This window comes from Anabrus simplex, chromosome 13 (assembly GCF_040414725.1).
Source record: "Anabrus simplex isolate iqAnaSimp1 chromosome 13, ASM4041472v1, whole genome shotgun sequence".
Lineage (NCBI taxonomy): Eukaryota > Metazoa > Arthropoda > Insecta > Orthoptera > Tettigoniidae > Anabrus > Anabrus simplex.
Window position 1 is genome coordinate 77,196,588 of NC_090277.1, and position 14,305 is coordinate 77,210,892.

A 14,305-nucleotide genomic window follows, 5' to 3' on the forward strand; every position below is an offset into this window, starting at 1 on the left:
GGAGTTAGAAAACTTTCTTCTTTAGCATGTTATTCCTCTGGTTCATACATTTTCTGATAGCGTACTGCTGGTACGTAACTCACTGGTTCATCATAGTATTTCAGCTATTCGATCGTTACTCTGGGCTGTTTTGAATGAGCAGTGTGCATTCTTAGTGCGGGGACTCACTTAGTAGTAGTAGTAGTCCATTTGACCTCCTGAATCCAGGATATCTGCTATATCTTGCTGGAATCCTTCAAGTTGAGCTTCAGTGGAATAACCTTTCCTAAACCCAAACTGCCTTCTGTCAAACCAGTTATTAATTTCGCAAACATGTCTGATATAATCAGAAAGAATATTTTCCCAAAGCTTACATGCAATGCATGTCAAACTGACTGGTCTGTAATTTTCACCTTTATGCTTTATACACAGGGGCTACTATCGCTAATCTCCGTTCATTTGGTATAGCTCCTTCATGCAAACAATAATCAAATAAGTACTTCAAATATGGTACTGTACTATATCGCAACTCATTGTCTTTAGTATATCCCCAGAAATTTTATCAATTCCAGCTGCTTTTCCAATTTTCAACTTTTGTATCTTATTGTAAATGTCAATGTTGTAATTATCGACATGAATACAAGTGTGCCTTAATGAAATAATTGTGTTAGTTTGAAAGTTTTAATTTAGTATTTCTAGTTTCACAGTATGCACCCTACATTATTTTATAGAAGTCTTAATAGTTAACATTCCCCCACCCCCGGACTGCGCCCCTGGACTGCACAACAATGCAGAGTAGCGAATGATAGCGGAAGGACTTTGGGTAGGAATGTCAGTGCCAAGGCGAGTCACGTAACTGCGATCAGTGTGTGGAGTGCGGCTGCTAAGCTACGCCGGGTAAGCGCTTCTTTTCTACTAGTACACACATAAAAAAGCTATTTAATCGCATTTGCGATTGTAACGCAACAACTTGTATGTTTTGCAGTGATATTCTGTGGGCATCGTTAACTATTTTCCTCTAAAGGTGAAACGCTGGAAGATTGAACATATTATATTGTATTGTACAGTAAACCTACCAATGTTTCGGACTAATATGAGTATATCTTGGTCCTAACTATTGCATATTATTAAACATCCCTCTGAAGCAATAATAATAATAATAATAATAATAATAATAATAATAATAATAATAATAATAATAATAATAATAATAATAAGTAGAGGACTCGTGATGCTCCTCAGCATTCTATAAGTAGGTCAGGCAATTCGTCTTGATATTCCTGTAGTACTCATATTGTTTTTCTGTCCTTTTCAATGTTTTTACGAACATTTAATAAAAAGCGCATTATAGTATGCCGCAGTTCTTAGTCAGAATTCATCCATTCTGACGTCATCATGTCTATCTACATATTCGCTTTTTTATCGTGAAGTTCTTGACGTAAAGCTTGGTATTGTGTCCTAGGAGCCAATGGTAATTTAATAGCAATTTTTCTGTATAGAAGGGTTGTCTTGTGAGCTCATAGGTTAGTCTCAAAGGAGCGTTCTTTGCCACGCATAGAACTTTTTTTAAGATACGTGGCCTTCACTCTTTCTAGTGTAGCTAGGTTATACTTCGATAGGTGTTCCCAGATATTGTCTAAGGCGTATGTCGTGATGGGACCTGTTTGTAAGTAGACTTCTTCTCTTAGCAGTATGTAAGTTATTAGGAACACTCTATCATCTGCTAAATGTATTTAGAAGCTGGAAAAGGTTAGAGAATCATAGTATCTATTCTGTCGTGATCAGAGGAAGTGTGTCTTGACAGGTAGTAATCAAACATGGCTGCAATGCAATGACATTACCAAGGATGAAAATCATCAGAATATTAATGAAAGTGTTAGTCGCTTAGCAACCTGCTTAAGTACGGGATGCATTGCGGGTGAGGATAAGCCTTCGCCTGCAATTGTTTGAGTGATCATTTTATGATTACTCAAAGTTGGATGAACTTTGAGCGTGTCGTGCCAAAACGCACGAGTTTCAAAACTCACGAGTCTCAAGACTCACGAATTCCAGGAAGAGGATTAGTGAGAACAAGTTTCTCTACCTGGGCCAGTCTCAAAACTCACGAATGGTTAAATGTCCACCCTATTAGTGAAGAGTTAATCGAATACTTTTAATAATCAAATAACTTCCATCCTATTATTTAAATAATCGAATAAATAATTTTTCTGAACCGAGGGATTGTTTCAATGAATGTTATTAAGCACTGTACATCTGGCTTAAATTGATGTGTTTCTGTGCAGTGTGCTGATTTCAGTGAATAATCAAATAAAATAATCGAATGAGTTTCAAATATCATTCAGTTATATCGCGAGAATAATAGGATCCGACACGGATACTTTTTTCGGTTTAAATGTGTCTGGTAGATAACCGACTGAAGTAACCGAATAGATAAACGCTTACGAAAATTAGAAATACGCCTTTTTACAAATGAATCTCCAAATGTTGAAACTAAATGAGTGAATTAACTGGCTTGACATCTAATATCTCTAAATAAAATTCCTTATTCAAGTAAATGCCGCCTTCTGGTCGCATTATGGATCTTTTTTTTTTTTTTTTTTTTTTTGCTAGGGGCTTTACGTCGCACCGACACAGATAGGTCTTATGGCGACGATGGGATAGGGAAGGCTTAGGAGTTGGAAGGAAGCGGCCGTGGCCTTAATTAAGGTACAGCCCCAGCATTTGCCTGGTGTGAAAATGGGAAACCACGGAAAACCATTTTCAGGGCTGCCGATAGTGGGATTCGAACCTACTATCTTCCGGATGCAAGCTCACAGCCGCGCGCCTCTACGCGCACATTATGGATCTAATCCCCAGTACTAACAACTGACAGTTTCTTTTAACTAGCAACGGGAAATATACCTACTTTAATTTTGTCATCCAGCTGCATGCATAAATAGTTAGCATGTTGGCCTTTGGTTCAAGGGGTCCCGAGTTCGGTTTCCGGTCGGGTGGGAGATTTTAACTTTCATTAGTTAATTCCTATGGCTCGGGGACTGGGTGTTCGTACCGTCTTCAGCATTAGACTTCATCTTCGGTAGGGCTTCATCCTCACAGATGTGCAGGTCACCTATACGGCGTCAACTCTAAAGACCTGCACCAGACCATCCCGGAAGCCACATGCCAGTATTATAAATGTATGTGAATGGTAACAAATACATTATATTAACTTTAAGACAACAGAATTTTTTAAAAAATAATGATAATAATACACCTCGGTCTCTTTCATTCACTAACCATTATTTTTCCCCCGTGGGTTGGGGTGGCAGAATAACATTCACAGTATCCCCTGCCTGTCGTAAGAAGTGACTAAAAAGGGCCCACAGGGGCTCTTAAATTATTTAAGAAAAGACTAGATAAAATACTGATAGGCAATCTGCTACCAGGGTGACTGCCCTAAGTCGGTGGAAAAACATGGGTTAAAGGGCAGCGTGAGTCACCGCGCACCTCATCCCTCCTGCAGTCATCGCAACCACCTGCTGTCCGGATTCGTGAATTTTGAGACTCATTAGAATGTTTACTTTAGCTACCAGTTTGTAGTCGTGAGTTTTGATACTATTTGTTTCTAATTATAGCCCGCAGGTTTTGAGACTCGTGAGTTTTGAGACGTAACCAACTTTGAGATCTATCAATGTCTCATGATTCACTGGCAGGTAATTTCGGAGAGAATAACACACAAATGAAGCAAATAGGCCCAGTAGAACGGACGGACGGATTTGCCAAAGCTGTTTTTAGTAAACTCTTCCAATAATAATAATAATAATAATAATAATAATAATAATAATAATAATAATAATAATAATAATAATAATAATAATGTCCACTGAGCTCGATAGCTGTAGTCGCTTAAGTGCGGCCAGTATCCAGTATTCGGGAGATAGTAGGTTCGAACCCCACTGTCGGCAGCCCTGAAAATGGTTTTCCGTCGTTTCCCATTTTCACACCAGGCAAATGCTGCGGCTGTACCTTAATTAAGGCTACGGCCGCTTCCTTCCAACTCCTAGCCCTTTCCTTGTCCCATCGTCGCCGTAAGACCTGTCTGTGTCGGTGCAACGTAAAACAACTAGCAAAAAAAAAAAAAAAAAATTATAATGTCCGGCTCCATGTCTAAATGATAAGTGCGCTGGCCTTTGCTCCAAAGGTTCTCGGGTCCGATTCTCGACATGGTCGGGAATTTAACCTTCATTGATAAATTCGTGAAGCTCGTGGACTGGGTGCGTGTGTCGACTTAAGATTAGAATTCATCGGAGGTCACCTCTTGCCATTAGTTCGAAGTCTTTGGTCTGGGAAGACTTGGGAGTAAGGAGCCGAGGTGTTATGTTTGGAGCTGTCAGTGGTGAGTTGGCGTGTAATGACATAACTAGAGGAATAAGCTTGAGTGGAGCTTTTGAAAGAAGGAAAGATAACATGAACATAAAGATCGAATTCAAAAGCACAAATTGGGGCAAATATTCATTTATTGAACGAGTAAGGCATTGGAATAAATTATCAAGGGAAATGGTGATAAATTTCGAAGTTCATTGAAAATGTTTAAGAAAAAACTAGGAAAATAATTATATGTAAATGTAAGTATGAGGTGTATGTATGTCGGGTATTCAACCCGGAAGCTGGCTTAATCCTTCACAGCTCCACCAACAGCTGTCATAGATAGCTTAGTTGTCACTCTGAAGTGGAATACTGGGGAAATGACGAGTGAGGTAGTTTCCCGTTGCTTTCCTCACCGGGCCAGAAGTTGCTATTACATATCAGTCTGCCAAGCCCACTGAAACGCACGCACCAAGCGACCCTATGGGCAATATTTTCACACCATTCATAAGAGGAAGTGGCTCATACCTCCGTCACCTTCATATTGTCAAAGCCAAGGGGAGAGGTAAGTGAAAGTAACAAATGTATTCTAGCTCATACCAGAAGACATAGTGCACTGTAAACACTACATCCCACCAGGCAAATCCACAAATATGAGGTCATGGTGATTTGGCAAGTAATCGGTTTATTATTGTGGTTTTTATATTTGTTTTATCTATAATGTTTTCTATTATTAGACCAAATTGAATTAGAATTTTATTAGGATGGGATGGCTTAGGGTTCGTTTCTTACTGTTTAGTAATTTATTATCAGAATGTGAAATCCTACAATGCAGGTTTATTAACGGGAGGTAAAGGATTGATAGGGAATCTGCCACCTGCGCGACCGCCCTTAATTCAGATGGTTGGTTGGTTGGTTGGTTGGTTGGTTGGTTGGTTGGTTGGTTGGTTGGTTGGTTGGTTGGTTGGTTCCAAATCTCTCCCATTAAGATAATAACGCATAACAACCGCATTAAGCTGGACTAATTGAGGCTCTACATTGTCCGAATTAATGAAAGTCTGGATAAAACAAAATAACGTATGAATTGAGCCAACACTCTGTCCAGTAAAAAGAACGTGTACTGTAGAGTATTTTAAATGTAAGATATTCAAATGCTACTTAGTATTCAAGATACAATGCAATACAGTATTAGGCCGTACAAAATACAGAACTAGTGCAGTACAGAATTAGAACATCAAGGCGCACCTTCATTGACACACTTACTGGTCTCAAGAAACTGCTCATCTTTTGTTGCCTTCCATTGACATTCATTTCTTTAATAACTAACTCACGCCTCACTCAGATGCCTCAATGTTCATAATATGCAGACATATTATCTTAAGCGTATTTAATGGCAATGATTCCATGATATTTAATTTCACTAAGTTTTAGCTTAGGGTTAATAATATCACATGCTTCATCCTGGTCATAGTCATCCGTTTCAGAGCTTTCACAGTTTCAACGAACTGCTCCTACGTACTTTACAACGTTGCAGTCGTAACCCATCTTTACACTGTAAGTACATTGATGCATTATGTATTATTATTATTATTATTATTATTATTATTATTATTATTATTATTATTATTAAACGGCTGTCCGAATTAAGTGAAGTCCGGACTGATGGGTTCTATTGTAATAATAATAATAATGGGCCCGCTTCTGTGCTGTAGTGGTTAGTGTGATTAGTTGCCATCCCCGGAGACCCGGGTTCGCTCGCCGGCTCTACCACAAAATTTCAAAAGTGGTACGGGGGCTGGAACTTGGTCCACTCAGCATCGGGAGGTCAGCTGACTAAAGGAGGGTTCCATTCCCAACTCAGCCATCCTCGAAGTGGTTTTCAATGGAGCGGGCGAGATGGCTGTGCGGTTAGGCGGGGGGGGGGGCAGCTGTGAGCTTGCATCCGGGAGATAGTGTGTTCGAACCCCACTGTCGGCAGCCTTGAAGATGGTTTTCCGTGGTTTCCCATTTTCACTCCAGGCTGTACCTTAATTAAGGCTATGGCCGCTTCCTGCGCATCTCTAGGCCTTTCCTCTTCCATTGTCGCCATAAGACCTATGTGTGTCGGTAACAAATTGTAAAAAGAAGGTTTTAAGTCGTTTCCCACTCCTCCTCCAGGCAAACGCCTGGATTGTACTTAACTTAACCCTTTGTTGCCTGAATAGTGAAAAATAATAAGTATACTTGATTTTTTCACCTTATTCTAAAGGAATATGTTCAAATAGTAAATGCTAATTCTTTCAAATCATACTTTTAATTTTTGGTATGTTTTGGGGCCTGGTACTTTTAAGTACCGTCAGGCATATAGAAGGCTTCATATTTGGGTAGATAAGAATGTTCACATTTTGGAATTATATCACATTTATTGTCTCAAAATATTAGTAGAGCATGTTTTTCATACCTAAAACTATTACAAAAATGTAAAAGCAAAATTTAAAGCAAATATGTGTAATAAGAGTGGAGTTTCCTAATATTATTTTTCATATATAGAACATCTTTCATACATCCTATACAGCTGACACATTATGTTACTCTGCAAAGCAGTTCTTTTTTTCATTGCAGCAAAAAAAAAAAAAAAAAACACTACATGTAGTAAACTTTGAATGCGGTCTTGACTGCACCTTCTTTCTCGAACACACCTCACATCAACCACGGTTTTTTACAAAAACAACAAAATGATTTCCACGATTACTTAGTCTGATATTACTGGGCACAGAATATTCTGTTTTCCTCCTTTTTGATAGACAAGTTTGCTCTGGTGACTTTGGTGACCTCATATCACGTGAAAGTTTTCCTGGAAGAGGAATTTCTTTCTGGTTCATCAGTCCTAGGGCCACATTACGCCGGAATGCCATTAGAGGGACTTTTTCATGCAGATTACAGTATATGATGTAGGCATTGACAAATGCTATCTCAATCATTACCCAAAATAATCTATGCCACCATTTTTGGATCGACGGTCTAAACCATATACGCCTCGAAGTCTGCCAGCATGGTCCACTCCACCCATGTGTGCATTGTGGTCTTGCACAACAACCGGGCAATCAACAGTAACATTACTTCCATCCTTCTGTTTCCTAGAAACAGTTGTGGCTTCTGTTCCATGGAAATTAGACGCTAAGCACACACCTTTACTGTCTTTCCATAGAAAAACACAAATGTCCATCGAAGGAAAGCATTACTTTTGGTTTTGGATATGACTAACATGAGACCCTCCACATGGCCTGACAGTGCTTCTAAGTACCTCGCCGTTTACTAGCTATATATCCACACCAATTGCAAATTTCATCAATTTGAGTATTTTATTGCATTACAGAAGCATACTTACATGCACTAAGATCACTTGCAGGTCGAATGTAACAATAGGAGCTAAGAAATAATCAATCAAAATGTCATTTGTTTACAGCGGTAACACTATGACTACATTCCTAAGAATAAAACGATATCCCGCGTTTTTCATCAATACCAACCTCAAAAATGAAATATCTCTGTTTGAAGAATTAGTTACTTGAAAGTACCATGAGGAAAATACAAGGGTAGGATTCACTGAATAATTCCAAAGCCATGAAATATGAGATGGTACTTTAAAGTACCGTCAGGCAACAAAGGGTTAAGGCCATGGGCGCTTCCTTCCCTCATCCTCTTCCTTATCTATCACTTCTGACATTTCCCCCTTCCCGCAAGGCCCCTGTTCAGCATAGTAAGTGAGGCCCACCTGGGCGAGGTACTGGTCCTTCTCAGTTGTATCTCCTGAACTAAATTCTCACGATCCAGGACACTCTCCTTGAGGTGGTAGAGGTAGGATCCCTCGCTTAGTCCGAGGGAATAATCGACCCTGTAGAGTAAACGGATTGAGAGAGAAGGATAATAAACATGGTAGTGATTTTTAAACCCATGCAACCAATGTGTCAGAATTTTGGGAATTTTAACTCCGTGTTGTTAATTACTTTGCCGGCCCCATGGTGTAGGGGTAGCGTGCCTGCCTCTTACCCGGAGTCCCCCTGTGGGTGGAGGCGGTAGAATAACACCCACGGTATCTCCTGCCTGCCGTAAGAGGCGACTAAAAGGGGCGTCAGAGGCTCTGAACTTTGGAGCGTGGGTTGGCGACCACGGGGCCCTGAGCTGAGTCTTGCCACTGCTTCCACTTACTTGTGCCAGGCTCCTCACTTTCATCTATCCTATCCGACCTCCCTTGGTCAACTCTTGTTCTTTTCCGACCCCGACGCTATTAGGTTTGCGAGGGCTAGGGAGTCTTTCATTTTTACGCCCTTCGTGGCCCTTGTCTTCCTTTGGCCGAAACTTTCATTTTTCGAAGTGTCGGACCCCTTCCATTTTTCCCTCAGATTAGTGTTATATACAGGATGGTTGCCCAGTTGTACTTCCTCTTAAAACAATAATCACCACCACCACCATCTTACCCGGAGATCCCGGGTTCGATTCTTGGTCAGGTCAGGGATTTTTACGTGGATCTGAAGGCCGGTTCGAGGTTCACTCAGCCTACGTGATTAGAATTGAGGAGCTATCTGACGGCAGGATAGCGGCTCCGGTCTAGAAAGCCAAGAATAACGGCCGAGAGAATTCTTCGTGCTGATCACACGGCACCTCGTAGTCGAACAATTTAGTTTTAAGAGTTGTATGATAGTTACTCCGATCACTATGTCATTTTGATTTATATGGAGATCAGAAAGGTCCTTCCCCACTTGCTTCATCCACACGAATCCAGTAGCTTTGCCCTTGTTAGCAGCCTTGAAGATCCTATGGGATAACCTATTTGAGTCCATTCTGGATAGGTGTCCGTAAAAAGCCAGTCGCCTTCTTCTGATGGCATCTATGAGATTTTCTTGGTGTTTATATAGCTCACGATTTGGTTGATACCATCGGCTTCCATCTGGTAAAATTCTTGGTCCCACTATCCGTCTCAGGAACTTTCTTTCTTGTACCTCGAGGGCTCTTAGTGGGGTCTTCTTAGTTAAATATAGACACTCTGCTGCATAGAGGACTGAAGGTCCGATTACTGCATGGCAGTGTCTTAGTTTGACATTCATCGACAGATTGTTTGAAGCATATAGTTTTCTACAGGCATGGTAAGCCTTATCTAGTTTGAGTCTCCTGTGTTCAAGAGCCATTGTTTCGCTGGGATCCTCTGAGAACCATTCCCCAAGGTACTTTACACTTTTGACTCTCTTGATGTAGATATTATCACTGACTCGCATCATTCCACGGGCATCTTTGATGTTAGTAACAAACTCGGTCTTTCCTATGTTGATCAAAAGACCCGTTTTATCCGCTAATGAGTGCAGTGTTTGGAGCTGAGTAGTAGCCTCCTGTATGTCATTTGCCAATAAAGTCAGATTGTCTGCAAAGGCTAGGCATGGTATCCTTAGGTTGTCGGCTTTAATCCCCTTCCGTAATCCAGTGTTCTCTGGAAGGAATCTCATCCACTCTCTAATGATCTTTTCCAGAACACAATTACATAATATGCATGAGAGGCCATCTCCTTGTCTCACCCCTGTTTTAATGGCGAAACTCTCCGAGAGTTGTCCTATAAACTTTACTCTGGCTGTGGTATTGTGCAAGGTGGCTTGCACCAGCCTATTGAACTTGTCGTTAAGTCCTAGTTCTCTTAATGTCTTATAAAGAGTAATTCTGTCTACTGAGTCGTATGCTTTCTGGAAGTCGACAAATATAGCTACCCATTGTCGGGCTCTTGACTTGCTGTATTGAAGGATGGTCTTCAGATTTTGTATCTGCTCGGTACAGGACCTCCATGCTCTGAACCCTGTTTGATATTCTCCTAACTCTTTATCCAACTGTCTTGTTACATGGTGTTCCAGAATCTTGGAAAATATATTATAGGTAACAGCAAGGAGTGATATTCCTCTGTAGTTACTGGGATCTGTTTTGCTTCCCTTCTTGTGGATTGGATGGATAATGGCTGACGTCCAATCATCTGGGAGCCTCTCACTAGTCCATATGTCCAGAATTACTTTATGTATGCTTCTGACCGGGCGAGTTGGCCGTGCGCGTAGAGGCGTGCGGCTGTGAGCTTGCATCCGGGAGATAGTAAGTTCGAATCCCACTATCGGCAGACCTGAAAATGGTTTTCCGTGGTTTCCCATTTTCACACCAGGCAAATGTTGGGGCTGTACCTTAATTAAGGCCACGGCCGCTTCCTTCCAACTCCTAGGCCTCTCCTATCCCATCGTCGCCATAAGACCTATCTATGTCGGTGCGACGTAAAGCTCCTAGCAAAAAAAATGTATGCTTCTGAAGGTGTATTCTCCGGCATGTTTTAGCTACTATCCCGTCTTCCCCAGAAGCTTTATTATTCTTGAGTAATTTAATTATATATCTGACTTTTTCATAGGTTGGAGGACGGATAAACTCAGTATTAGGGTTAGTTGGTTCTGTAACTTGGAGATGTTCAATAGGTTCTTCTGCATTTAAGAGTCCTTTGGAGTAGTTAGCTAGGGTCTTGGTACAATCGCTGTCATTAAGACACAGGGATCCATCTGGTCTCTGGAGATGTAAGGCAGGGGAAGCGAATTGGGTTGTTTGTTGCTTGAGGCCCTTGTATAGATCTCTAGAGTTGTTCCTTACAAAATCCTCCTCTGCTTGCTTAATCAGTTCCTGGTTGTGCTTCCTCTTGGCCCCTCTTATGATGCTCGACGTAGTTTTCCTTTGTGCAATAAAGGCTTGTAAATTAGCTTCGTTCTTATGTACATTCCATTTGATCCACGCTAGCCGCCTAGCTTCTATAGCTTTATCAGATTCGCTGGACCACCACGGATGCTTGTTCCCTTTAGGTCTATTGGGGATTGTTTCCTAAGCCGCTACTGTTATGGCATCCCTAAGTTGATCCCATTTTGTACATGTGTTAATCCTGTTGGTATTATGAATCAGTCTCTCTTGGTAACTAGTGCTGTCTTCTTTGAGTTTGGTAATATCAAACCTAGGGATCCTCGTGTTTTTTTCTAACATACCCGTGGTCTTTATTAGTGGTTTCGGGTTCGTTTTAACCAGAGACAGGTAGTGATCAATGTTGGTTCCTCGTATCACCTTGACATTCATAATACCCCTGTGGTACAGCTTGTCTATTGCTCCGTGGTCGATTTGGAATTCACCCATCATGCTATTTGGGCATCGCCATGTCATTGCCTTTCTGGGAAGGTGTTTGAAAGCTGTAGACATCAAAAGTAATCCGTACTTGGTGCACACACTGATTAAGCGTTCCCATTAGTGTTGGTACTCTTATGGGCAGGATATCTTCCTACAATCTTCCGGTATTTCTGTTCTCTACCGATCTGGGCATTGAAATCTCCTAACAATATAGTCGTATGGTGATTTGGTACTTGTCTAGGGTTTCCTCAAGGGCATCCCAGTACTGGTTTGTCATTTCTGGGGTTTTCTTGTTAGAGTTATTGGTAGGAACGTGGAAGTTAATCACAGAGTATCCCCTATTCTTGCATCTGAAGGGAAGCACCGATGTTCTATCGTTTGGTGACGAAAAGTCAAGTATGCTTGTAACCAGTCGATGGTGTACTGCAAACCCAGTCCCAAGGAATGGTACATTTTCCATTACTCTATTACCAGGTTTTCCTTTATATATTCTATATCCTTGAGACTCTATGGCTTCTTGGTCTGGAAACCTAGTCTCTTGGAGAGCTGCTTTACTGGTGTTCTTGTCGTTCAGTACATCCAGTGTATGCTTAAGCTTTCCGGTCTTGATCAAGGAATTTATATTGATTGTGGCTAGATACGTAATATTTCGTCTCAAGTTTCGTTTAGATCCGACTGGGTCACATGAAGGAGTAGGTCCCCCAGAATCCGATGACTTACTTGTGGATTGTCTACCACCTGAGGTATTATGTTCATTAAGTTTGTACTTCATGTTTGATACAGTCTATCACACAAGTGATTAGGTTAGGTCACTCGAAGGTAACGAGTTGTTAACTATCAGGGTTGTAAGCCCTGAAGCCCCCAGCACTGACCCAGTTTCCGCTGGGATTGGTTACCCAACCTCCACTGGGTTGCTCAGTTTAGCAGGGACACCTCGTGCTGGTTACGTATTGGAGTTGGAGTGAAAGAGGCTGTTTGGATTCTCTTGATAAATCCAATATGTTATTTGGCAACGACGCATTTCACTCCCTTTTGTCCGAAGTCACATGGAATTCCCCCAGGTTCATTCCAGGAGCCACATGTTATTTAATTTATAGAGATTAAAATAAATGTTGAAGAATCTAGCGAAATGGCATAGTCGATTAGCGGATTTCGCTCTTACAATGTTGGCAACACTGCATCTCAAAAGGAACCCTTTTCAAGCGACACTCGAGATATCGCGAGGAGCTTTGGTAGATGACAGCACACAGTATATACGTATGTTCCATGCAAAGATTTCAACTGTGAAGAACACCAGGATGACCACGATATCTATATGGAGTACAAAATGCATGTTTACCGGGCGAGGTGGCCATGCGGATAGGGGCGCGCAGCTGTGAGCTTGCATCCGGAAGATAGTGGGTTCGAACCCCATGTCGGTAGACCTAAATATGGTTTTCCGTGGTTTCCCTTTTTCACACTAGGCAAATGTTGGGACTGTTCCTTCGTTAAGGCCACGGCCGCTTCCTCACCACTCCTAGCCCTTTCCTATCCCGCCGTCGCCATAAAACCTATCTGTGTCGGTGCTACGTAAAGAAGATTGTAACAAATGAATAATAATAATAATAATAATAATAATAATAATAATAATAATAATAATAATAATAATAATAATAATAATAATAATAATAATTCCATACAAAATACGGGGATATCACCCGAGTAGACAAATTCAAATACCTGGGTGAGATCATCATGAAAAATGGACTGGACAAAGAAGCACTTCAGGAGCGAGTACGCAAACTGGAAATAGCCTACCAAACATCCCGCACAATCTACAACAAAAAATGCCTTTCCCAAAACACCAAGATACGTCACTATGAAACAGTTCTGAAGCCAGTAGTTCTATATGCAGCCGAAACCCTGTCTCTAAATGCCAACAAAGGACTCCTTGAAGAAATGTAGAAAAGAGAACGCAAAATTGTGAGAGGAATCTTGGGATCAAAGTACAGAAATGGAATCCATCAAAAGAGATCCAACAAGGAAGTCTACAGCAAAATAGAGAAAATTACCGACACAATCAGAAAAAGACGGGCACGATTTTACGGTCATCTGAAAAGAATGGACGGAAGAACGTTAACTAAAGAAATCTTTCACTTTTTTTATTCAAACCCCAAAACCACAATTCCCTGGTTTAGAAATACTAAAGAAGACCTGCAAATACTCCATATCTCAGCTGAAGACGCCCTTAACAGAGATCTCTTCCGCAAGAAAATATTGACGAACGGGCTAAACCGAGACGAGCAGCCGAAGAGAAGACACGGTGCCCCTTGGACAGAGGAGCGTTAGCAGGCCCACTCACAAAGAATGAGGGAAATTTGGGCTCTAAAGAAGGCCAAGTTCAGTGTCAAATGCAACAAGACTTAACGTGGCCCTTGATGGCCCCAGCGAATTATATTATAATAATAATAATAATAATAATAATAATAATAATAATAATAATAATAATAATAATAATAATAATAACTTGAACTACTACAAGAACAAGCAGCGAAAATTGGATTACAAATCTCGTGTGAATAAACAAATCGCATCAAATGAACTTCTAATTGGTAATAACAAGATCATTAGAGTAAACGAATTTATGTATTTAGGTGAATGGATTACAGTAAACTGTAACGAAAAGAAATCTATTGAATCGACACTCAAAAAAATGGAGATTGCTTTTCAGTTAACAAAAAATATATATACAACCAAAAGGGCCTCTCCTGGAAGTGCAAAATACGACAATATACAACTGTAATCAAATCTGAACTCTATGCTTCAGAGACATTCAATCTCCAAC

At 40.8% G+C, this 14,305-nt stretch overlaps 1 protein-coding gene across 1 annotated transcript in view; it reads left to right on the plus strand.

Moving 5' to 3' along the window:
• Nucleotides 1-802: 802 nt before the first annotated feature.
• LOC136885116 (organic cation transporter protein) overlaps nt 803-14,305 on the plus strand; it is an 83,671-nt gene continuing 70,168 nt past the window's right edge. Inside the window, exon 1 of the mRNA XM_067157576.2 lies at nt 803-876. The gene's annotated coding sequence lies outside the window, so the exon portion shown is untranslated. The remainder of the gene's footprint in view (nt 877-14,305) is intronic.